The 10841-nt window shown below is 35.6% G+C and overlaps 1 long non-coding RNA gene across 1 annotated transcript; it reads right to left on the reverse strand.

Annotated features, from left to right (window-relative positions):
* Positions 1-1072: 1072 nt before the first annotated feature.
* On the reverse strand, positions 1073-4111 carry LOC126926183 (uncharacterized). The gene is made up of 2 exons (XR_007714423.1): positions 3904-4111; positions 1073-1480 (listed from the first exon to the last, which is right to left on the reverse strand). It is a non-coding gene; the product is annotated as an uncharacterized LOC126926183 (long non-coding RNA).
* Between the last annotated feature and the right edge of the window lie 6730 nt (positions 4112-10841).

Here is a 10841-nt window from a genome sequence, read left to right on the forward strand (position 1 = left end):
TGACCTAGTCACGTTGACCTAGTCACACTGAAAAGTATATTTAAGGGGAAGAGCGGCTAAGGTTAATTCGTACAAAAATAAGGCATGTTTGGGTGAATTATTTGTGACGACACAGTTAATATCTTTTTTATTAAAACCAATAGTACATTATAGTATGAGATTCGAAGAATATTGTATAAAATTTTCGTTGACCTAGTCACGTTGACCTAGTCACACTGAAAAGTATATTTAAGGGGAGGGGGGCTAAGGTTAATTCGTATAAAATAAAGGATGTCTTTGTGAGTTATTTGTGACGACACAGTTGAAATGTCTTTATTAAAACCAATAGTACATTATAGTATGATATTCGAAGAATATTGTATATAATTTTCGTTGACCTAGTCACGTTGACCTAGTCACACTGAAAAGTATATTTTAGGGGTGGGGGGCTAATTCGTACAAAACAAAGGATGTTTCTGTGAATTATTTGTGACGACACAGTTAAAATCTTTTTTATTAAAACCAATAGTACATTATAGTATGACATTCGAAGAATATTGTATAAAATTTTCGTTGACCTAGTCACGTTGACCTAGTCACACTGAAAAGTATATTTAAGGGGAGGGGGGGCTAAGGTTAATTCGTATAAAATAAAGGATGTCTTTGTGAGTTATTTGTGACGACACAGTTGAAATGTCTTTATTAAAACTAATAGTACATTATAGTATGATATTCGAAGAATATTGTATAAAATTTTCGTTGACCTAGTCACGTTGACCTAGTCACACTGAAAAGTATATTTTAGGGGAGGGGGGCTAATTCGTACAAAACAAAGGATGTTTCTGTGAATTATTTGTGACGACACAGTTAAAATCTTTTTTATTAAAACCAATAGTACATTATAGTATGACATTCGAAGAATTGTATAAAATTTTCGTTGACCTAGTCACGTTGACCTAGTCACACTGAAAAGTATATTTAAGGGGAGGGGGGCTAAGGTTAATTCGTATAAAATAAAGGATGTCTTTGTGAGTTATTTGTGACGACACAGTTGAAATGTCTTTATTAAAACCAATAGTACATTATAGTATGATATTCGAAGAATATTGTATAAAATTTTCGTTGACCTAGTCACGTTGACCTAGTCACACTGAAAAGTACATTTAAGGGGAGGAGCGGCTAAGGTTAATTCGTACAAACATAAGGCATGTTTTTGTGAATTATTTGTGACGACACAGTTAAAATCTCTTTATTAAAACCAATAGTACACTAAAGTATGACATTCGAAGAATATTGTATAAAATTTTCGTTGACCTAGTCACACTGAAAAGTATATTTAAGGGGAGGAGCGGCTAAGGTTAATTCGTACAAAAATAAAGGATGTTTTTGTGAATTATTTGTGACGACACAGTTAAAATCTTTTTATTAAAATCAATAGTACATTAAAGTATGATATTCGAAGAATATTGTATAAAATTTTCGTTGACATAGTCACGTTGACCTAGTCACACTGAAAAGTATATTTAAGGGGAGGGACGGCTAAGGTTAATTCGTACAAAAATAAGGCATGTTTTTGTGAATTATTTGTGACGACACAGTTAAAATCTCTTTATTAAAAACAATAGTACGTTAAAGTATGAGATTCGAAGAATATTGTATAAAATTTTCGTTGACCTAGTCACGTTGACCTAGTCACACTGGAAAGTATATTTAAGGGGAGGGGGGCTAAGGTTAATTCGTACAAAACAAAGGATGTTTTTGTGAATTATTTGTGACGACACAGTTAAAATCTTTTTTATTAAAACCAATAGTACATTATAGTATGACATTCGAAGAATATTGTATAAAATTTTCGTTGACCTAGTCACGTTGACCTAGTCATACTGAAAAGTATATTTAAGGGGTGGGGGGGCTAAGGTTAATTCGTACAAAAATAAGGCATGTTTTTGTGAATTATTTGTGACGACACAGTTAAAATCTCTTTATTAAAAACAATAGTACGTTAAAGTATGAGATTCGAAGAATATTGTATAAAATTTTCGTTGACCTAGTCACGTTGACCTAGTCACACTGAAAAGTATATTTAAGGGGAGGGGGGCTAAGGTTAATTCGTACAAAACAAAGGATGTTTTTGTGAATTATTTGTGACGACACAGTTAAAATCTCTTTATTAAAAACAATAGTACGTTAAAGTATGAGATTCGAAGAATATTGTATAAAATTTTCGTTGACCTAGTCACGTTGACCTAGTCATACTGAAAAGTATATTTAAGGGGAGGGGGGGCTAAGGTTAATTCGTACAAAAATAAGGCATGTTTTTGTGAATTATTTGTGACGACACAGTTAAAATCAATTTTTTAAAAACAATAGTACGTTAAAGTATGAGATTCGAAGAATATTGTATAAAATTTTCGTTGACCTAGTCACGTTGACCTAGTTACACTGAAAAGTATATTTAAGGGGAGGAGCGGCTAAGGTTAATTCGTACAAAACAAAGGATGTTTTTGTGAATTATATGTGACGACACAGTTAAAATCTTTTTTATTAAAACCAATAGTACATTATAGTATGATATTCGAAGAATATTGTATAAAATTTTCGTTGACCTAGTCACGTTGACCTAGTCACACTGAAAAGTATATTTAAGGGGAGGGGGGCTAAGGTTAATTCGTACAAAACAAAGGATGTTTTTGTGAATTATTTGTGACGACACAGTTAAAATCTTTTTTATTAAAACCAATAGTACATTATAGTATGACATTCGAAGAATATTGTATAAAATTTTCGTTGACCTAGTCACGTTGACCTAGTCATACTGAAAAGTATATTTAAGGGGTGGGGGGGCTAAGGTTAATTCGTACAAAAATAAGGCATGTTTTTGTGAATTATTTGTGACGACACAGTTAAAATCTCTTTATTAAAAACAATAGTACGTTAAAGTATGAGATTCGAAGAATATTGTATAAAATTTTCGTTGACCTAGTCACGTTGACCTAGTCACACTGAAAAGTATATTTAAGGGGAGGGGGGCTAAGGTTAATTCGTACAAAACAAAGGATGTTTTTGTGAATTATTTGTGACGACACAGTTAAAATCTCTTTATTAAAAACAATAGTACGTTAAAGTATGAGATTCGAAGAATATTGTATAAAATTTTCGTTGACCTAGTCACGTTGACCTAGTCATACTGAAAAGTATATTTAAGGGGAGGGGGGGCTAAGGTTAATTCGTACAAAAATAAGGCATGTTTTTGTGAATTATTTGTGACGACACAGTTAAAATCAATTTATTAAAAACAATAGTACGTTAAAGTATGAGATTCGAAGAATATTGTATAAAATTTTCGTTGACCTAGTCACGTTGACCTAGTTACACTGAAAAGTATATTTAAGGGGAGGAGCGGCTAAGGTTAATTCGTACAAAACAAAGGATGTTTTTGTGAATTATATGTGACGACACAGTTAAAATCTTTTTTATTAAAACCAATAGTACATTATAGTATGATATTCGAAGAATATTGTATAAAATTTTCGTTGACCTAGTCACGTTGACCTAGTCACACTGAAAAGTATATTTAAGGGGAGGGGGGCTAAGGTTAATTCGTACAAAACAAAGGATGTTTTTGTGAATTATTTGTGACGACACAGTTAAAATCAATTTATTAAAAACAATAGTACGTTAAAGTATGAGATTCGAAGAATATTGTATAAAATTTTCGTTGACCTAGTCACGTTGACCTAGTTACACTGAAAAGTATATTTAAGGGGAGGAGCGGCTAAGGTTAATTCGTACAAAAATAAGGCATGTTTTTGTGAATTATTTGTGACGACACAGTTAAAATCTCTTTATTAAAAACAATAGTACGTTAAAGTATGAGATTCGAGGAATATTGTATAAAATTTTCGTTGACCTAGTCACGTTGACCTAGTCACACTGAAAAGTATATTTAAGGGGAGGAGCGGCTAAGGTTAATTCGTACAAACATAAGGCATGTTTTTGTGAATTATTTGTGACGACACAGTTAAAATCTCTTTATTAAAAACAATAGTACGTTAAAGTATGAGATTCGAAGAATATTGTATAAAATTTTCGTTGACCTAGTCACGTTGACCTAGTCACACTGAAAAGTATATTTAAGGGGGGGGGGGGGGGGGCTAAGGTTAATTCGTACAAACATAAGGCATGTTTTTGTGAATTATTTGTGACGACACAGTTAAAATCTCTTTATTAAAACCAGTAGTACGCTAAAGTATGACATTCGAAGAATATTGCATAAAATTTTCACGGTGAAATATTAAAAAATACGGCAATGGCAGCAATTATTCAGACGTGTCTCGGAAAAAAGGTAGAATTGCTCATAACTTGGTGCTGGGTCATCTGAAATCTAAAAATCAAAGTTCATTCGTTAGGTAACAGTTTTCCTCAGTTAACGCTGGGAGAGTTTTCCGAAATTTCAATTTTTCACTTTTTTAAAATTAGCCGCAAATTTTCGCAAAATCGGCTAACTTTCCCTTCGAAGTGTTCCAAAAAAGTGAACAATTGAAATTTCAAAAAACCCTCCCAGCGCTAACTGGGGAAAACTGTTACCTAACGAATGAACTTTGATTTTTTGATTTCAGATGACCCAGCACCAAGTTATGAGCAATTCTACCATTTTTCCGAGACACGTCCGAATAATTGCTGCCATTGTCATATTTTTTAATATTTCTCCGTGAATATTTTATACAATATTCTTCGAATGTCATACTTTAATGTATTATTGGATTTAATAAGGAGATTTTAACTGTGTCGTCGCAAATAATTCACAAAAACGTGCCTTATTTTTGTAGGAATTAACCTTATCCTCCCCTTAATGTAAAATAAAACTAATTTGCTATACTATCGATGCATTATTTCGATAATAATATGGATAGAACATCACTTCCAATGTAACTTTTCTACAAAAAAAAAAAAAAACTAGTTAAATTTATCGGTAAAAAACAATCAAAATGAAATTCTTCATTTTCCGATATTAGACAATATTATAGATAGATATAGGAAATACAGTTTCGTATGCAAATAACATGCGTGAAGCGATTGAAAATTCATAATTAAAATAGTTCGTTATTCTAAGACTCGAGCTCGGCTTGAAAGAGGAAGGCAAATTTGAATTTCACCGAATGCCTACGATATTCAAACTTCGTTCCTATCATTGGCAAATATAAAATTGCATTATTTTGATCAATCACTTGCTCGCAATAAAAAAGAGAAGGAAAATAGACGAAAGTTGAATTGCGATGAATTTGAAAATTATTTACCACCAATTTGACAATTTGGCAATAATATGAATATTCTCAATGTAACTTCGATCTTTCCAGTCTTTATAATATTCGATATACCTATTATTACATATACATACACACTAAATTTTATTATATACATATACTATATCTAATTTTATTATACCACAGTATCATTATTTTATATTTACAGAATACTCAAGCGATACGATACTGTTGATATTATTAAATGTATAAAGAGAGAAACGCGGATAAATTGTAAGGTAGAAAATATATACTTAACAGAGAAGTGTAATAATAAGTAGGAATACAATTTGAGTTACGCTAGTGTCAAGTAAAAAATAACTCTCGTACTGATGTATATAAAAACTTTATTTCTCAAGAGTCGAAGGCTCTTGAGTACCAATATTACAATGCTCCAGTATCGGCTTATGATTCAGACTGGCTCGGCCGTCATTATTCGGAATCTAAATACCAAGCAGGAACAATTAAAAATGATGGAGGGGATATTGTTCCTGGGTGTTCCTTATCAGAGTGGCGAGGTGTTAACTGACCGGATGATATTTAGAAGTGTTACCGTCCGGAGGATATTTAGAGGTATCAATTGTCCTAAAAATATTTAGAGTGGAGGTATCAATTGTCCGGAGAATATTTAGCAGTGGTCGCCTAAGGTGACGTCAGGATAAAAGAATTTGGGGTTACACTAGCAGTGTTATGAGGTAACACTGAAAACTCTGAAGCCAACGTCGCCTGTCTATAGTTTATGGCGGGTCCTTGTCCCAGGTCTTTTGTCTATACGTTGTCGATGGCTTCAGCGCTTGCATAAATAGAAAGGATAGTGTAGAGGTTTTTTTTTTTAGAAGTGATGACAACTTCAACATGCTCAATAGAGAACTGCTTCTTGGTAGTGTACATTTAGGTATAAGTATCCAACAAACAGAATCATCTCCAGCATCTTTCTCTTTGACTTCCAACGTGTCTTCTTTGAAATCTTCAGACTTGAATGTCTGACGATCTTCGACCATAATGACTGTAGTCCGTATTCTTGGGGAGTTTGATATGACGTAAGATTTTCTCTCTGATTCACTGCGGCCGTCTTCGTCGTTCATAGAACTTCTTGATGATAGGCTTCTCATTCTAGAAATGTCTCCCTTCTCTAAAGCGTTCACTATTTGCTTCACAAAACACTCTTTCTTATCATCTTGGATATGGCACGGACGATCTAAGTTTCGGACGATCTCTCGAACTATTTTCTTCTTGCGATTCAATTGTTTACTCCGTGACGGAAACTCTAAGTCTATGGGGTTACTCGATTCTTGGAAACTGTCGTGCGTTGAACTGCTTTCGAAGATAAACGCCCGTTCCAGCAGATTCGGAGATATCTTCTTAGATCTTCGAATATTCTCAGACTTGTTCGACACATTCATTAACTTGTTTTCGAAAATCAAAGATTTCTCCGGTATGCTGGGTGAAAGAATCTTCCCTTTTGAACTATTTTCGATCATAGCAGATGAAAATAGCTGGGCTTGAGAGAATTTTGGAGTAGAATTGGCACGAAGTTTGAAGAATTTTGACTTTACATCTGGAGTGTTTAAAGAAGTCGTCACAACTTCGGAAGCTTGAGAGGATTTTAGAGTATATCTGGTATCACATTTGACGAAGTTTGACTTTACATCTGGAGTGTTTCAAGGAGTCGTCACAACTTCGGAAGCTTGAGAGGATTTTAGAGTATATCTGGTATCACATTTGACGAAGTTTGACTTTACATCTGGAGTGTTTCAAGGAGTCGTCACAACTTCGGAAGTTTGAGAGGATTTCGAAGTAGATTTGGCACTATATTTGACGAAGTTTGGCTTTTCCAGTGTTTTTAAAAGAATCGTCAAAGCTTGGGAAGCTCGAAAGCTCTGCTGTTCCTTTGTCTATTCTCTCTGCTTTTGTCTGTTATCACATCGACATTTCTTAAATCTTCAGCCTCAGTAGTCCTATCAACGTTAAATGGCCGTTCCTTTAAAACAAACGTCTCTCTACTACCGTCATCATTATAGTCGTTATTGCACATGTAATCAGTCTTTCGGAAACTCAATCTTCAGACTGAATGGAAAAACGAGGTTTATGTTGTGGCTTTTTCTAGAAGGCGACATTTTAGGAAAAGTCTTGGAAATTTTTCGAACGAACTTCATTATCCGAATGTTCACGTCCAATATTTCTTCCTTGGGTGAAGAAGACTTGGTCGGCGATCTCGTGGTAACATTTGCTGACAAAATATTTTCTTCTTATAGGATGTTATAGGCAGTGCCGATTTCTTAGCTTTCTCGTGTACATTTTCCTTCGCGTGTGAAAATATATTCGAAATTCAAAGTTATATTATTAATACAACACAGTCAATATGACTGACATACTTCTTTAAAAAAAGGACCATGACTTACAATTCCAAAATCTGTCATTTGTTCTTTATATTTTCATAAGTATCGAACATCAACGAATACCTATTGAATCGAAAGACGATGAAATTGATGTACAGTTTCTTCTAAAAATAGGACTCTTCCATGATGGTAGACGATGTTTAATCGGCATGACGTTTAATATCTTTGGTGGATTCGATATTTGTTTAAATATCGATATGAGATGGAAAAATCTTTCGAAGAGACTGTTGAACTTTCAATTCGACTTCCGTCAATTGCGTATTCTATTAAAGGGAAATAAGATACAAAATTACGAAAATATTCAGATCAAATAAGACTTGATTCTGTAATAAAAATCATGTATACGTAAAATTGCTCGATGTTCTAATATCGTCAATTACAAATTATAGCAAACAGTAATTTCGAATAAGAAAACCACTTGAAAAGGAAGAAATTTTCAATCGCAGATTAAAATTCATAGAATCAACCTACGCGATCATTGTCGAAAAACAGCATGTTATTTCTAATCCACCCCACTGCCATGTTCAATTAACAATTATTACCAAAACGAAGAAGTAAAACATCACCCAAAAGTCGAAAGAACGAGAACGGAAAACCAATGTTCTAACGCATTTTCCCGCAAATGATATGTCCACCCTTTTGACTAGATTCAAATTACCCCATTTCCGGGACAAGACGAATGTTAAACGCAAGTATTTATTTTCAGGTACAGTTTGCAGTTTCTGGGAATCCTCAAAAGATGCTCAGAGAGCCAGTTTGATTATGGAGGAAAATCACTTACCAAGTAGCATCTAAAAAAGAAACTATAATTTTAACAACGAGCGTCGAGTCGACTTCTAAGTGGTGGAGGCGTCAACTAGTAGATCGAGTCGTCTGGATCAGTCGTTCCCATTTTACTCCGATTCTGTGGCCGAGTGTTCACTAATTTAAAGAATCCGCAATCTTGGGATTTTCTGACAAAAGAACGACCGATATAGCAGTAATGCGTACTGAACATACACCTTAAGTTAAATTTTTATTGTCCTTGTTGATAGTTATTTAAACAAAAATAATGAATGTCTGCGATAAAACCGCTGAAAACGGGATCGATGTTGATGAAGTCTACACTGGTGTACATGTAATGATAAAAGTACTCGCGTAAATGCGGGCAAATACATTTCTCGGAAGCGGAACAACAATGTGAGGAATATCTCCGAGACCATGTCCAACGCATCAAGGAAGAGTGATACATCGTCGCCCTGCCATTCAACGAGAGGCTTTTCTCACTTGGGACGTCGGAGTCCGTTGCTGATTCCAACGCGACAAACAACTTGAAAGCGGTGGTTCGAGAATATTTAGACTTAGGTCACATGACGAAGCTCACGACGGATCCCTCGAGCAACCATTATTATTATTGGTATCATTTACCGTAATCAAGGAATCGAACGACATTATCAAACTTCTCTGAACGACACTCTTCACAGAGGTCCAAAGTTATAAAATATTCGGAAGATGTTTCAACAAATCCTAGTACGCCCAGAAGACAGGAAATATCAATTGATTCTATGGCGTAATTCCAACGGGGAAGTCAACTCAACACCGTGACATTCGGACTATCAGCAGCCCCGTAGCTAGCCCTCCGATGCCTAAAACAGTTGACAGACGACGAGGGACATCGATTTCCGCGAGCGCCAGCGGTTTTACAGCGAGACTTCTATGTCGATGACGCCCTCAAGGAGGAGGTAATATCGATCAGACAAGAACTTACTGAACTTCTCCGATCGGCCGGTTTAAGCATCCGAGAATGGGCTTCCAACGACAAGGACATACTTCAAGGGCTATCCGAAAAGGACAAAAACAGCTACCACCTGCGTTACTAAACGATTAGTTCTGCGAGTGCCAGAATCTATGATCCACTAGGATTGCTCGTGCCAGTGATTGTTAGAGCAAAGATTTTACCTGAACGAATGTAGGCATTGAAAATCGATTGGGGTGAATCCCTTCCAGCAGATTTGGCTAGAAGGCAGCTATTAACATAGAATTATAGGGGTTTTGTGACGCCAGTGAGAGGGCATACGGAGCATGTGTATACCTGTGTAGCATCGACTCTGAGGGACATATCCAGACTCAACTACTTACAGCGCGATCAAAGGTAGCGCCGCTAAAATCACTGGCCATCCCAAGATTCGAACTAAGCGGAGCATTGCTTCTCACATCTGTAATCTCCGTTATAAAAAGATGATTAACGATAAATATCTCGGATCGTGTACTGGACTGACTCCACCATCGTGCTCCAGTGTATCAAGTCCTTAACATATACGTTCAGGAATTTGATGCAAATCGCATGCCTTAGATACAAACCAAAATCAACATCGCCGACTGGCGTCGTGTGCCCACCACCGACAACCCAGCGGATCTAATCTCTCGAGGTTAGACGCCTAAGGAATTCCTGAGCCCGACCATTTGGAAAACCGGACCCGAGTGACTTAAGTAGATAGAAGAAAATGGGCGATCTGGATCCCAACACCGTTGGGCCAGATCTCGAAACAAAAAAGGACGATCTGTTACGAACAACGTCGACCATACTTTATTAAAAAGATATCCCTCCTGGATAAAATTAATAAGGGTGGTCGTTTGGTGTCTGTGATGGAGACAAAACCGAGATGTACATCTGGCCGTCGACGAATTAATTTTAGCTCATAACAAGTTAGTACCAATGTTATAAAATATTCATTTCTCGAATGAGATTCATACACTCCAGAAGGATCGAGTCAAAAACGTTGGAGTGAAACTCCAACCCCTAAATCTCTTTATCGACGAGAAGCGGATATTACTGACTCGGTAACTCACCGATGGCTTTCCAACAAATAAACCTCATTATTTTGCCAAAGTCGTCAGTCAATACTTATTGAGCTATATTAAAGCGAAGGCTTAAATCTCGTGTGATGTGTTGCGTGGTTTTCCGTGATATCTTGAATGATACCTTGCACAGCACATTACACGATGTCTTGCGATACTTTTCAATTTCTCACGGCAACGCATAACAGCGTATTTACTTGTTTCCCAATTGAAGAAGAACGAATTTTCAACAGATATATAATAAACGATTAGACGTTTATGTACATATATTCTTAAGTCTCATGTGTAATAAGTCTCATATTTCAAATATGTTGATCCATTT

Source organism: Bombus affinis, chromosome 17, assembly GCF_024516045.1.
Source record: "Bombus affinis isolate iyBomAffi1 chromosome 17, iyBomAffi1.2, whole genome shotgun sequence".
Taxonomy (NCBI): domain Eukaryota; kingdom Metazoa; phylum Arthropoda; class Insecta; order Hymenoptera; family Apidae; genus Bombus; species Bombus affinis.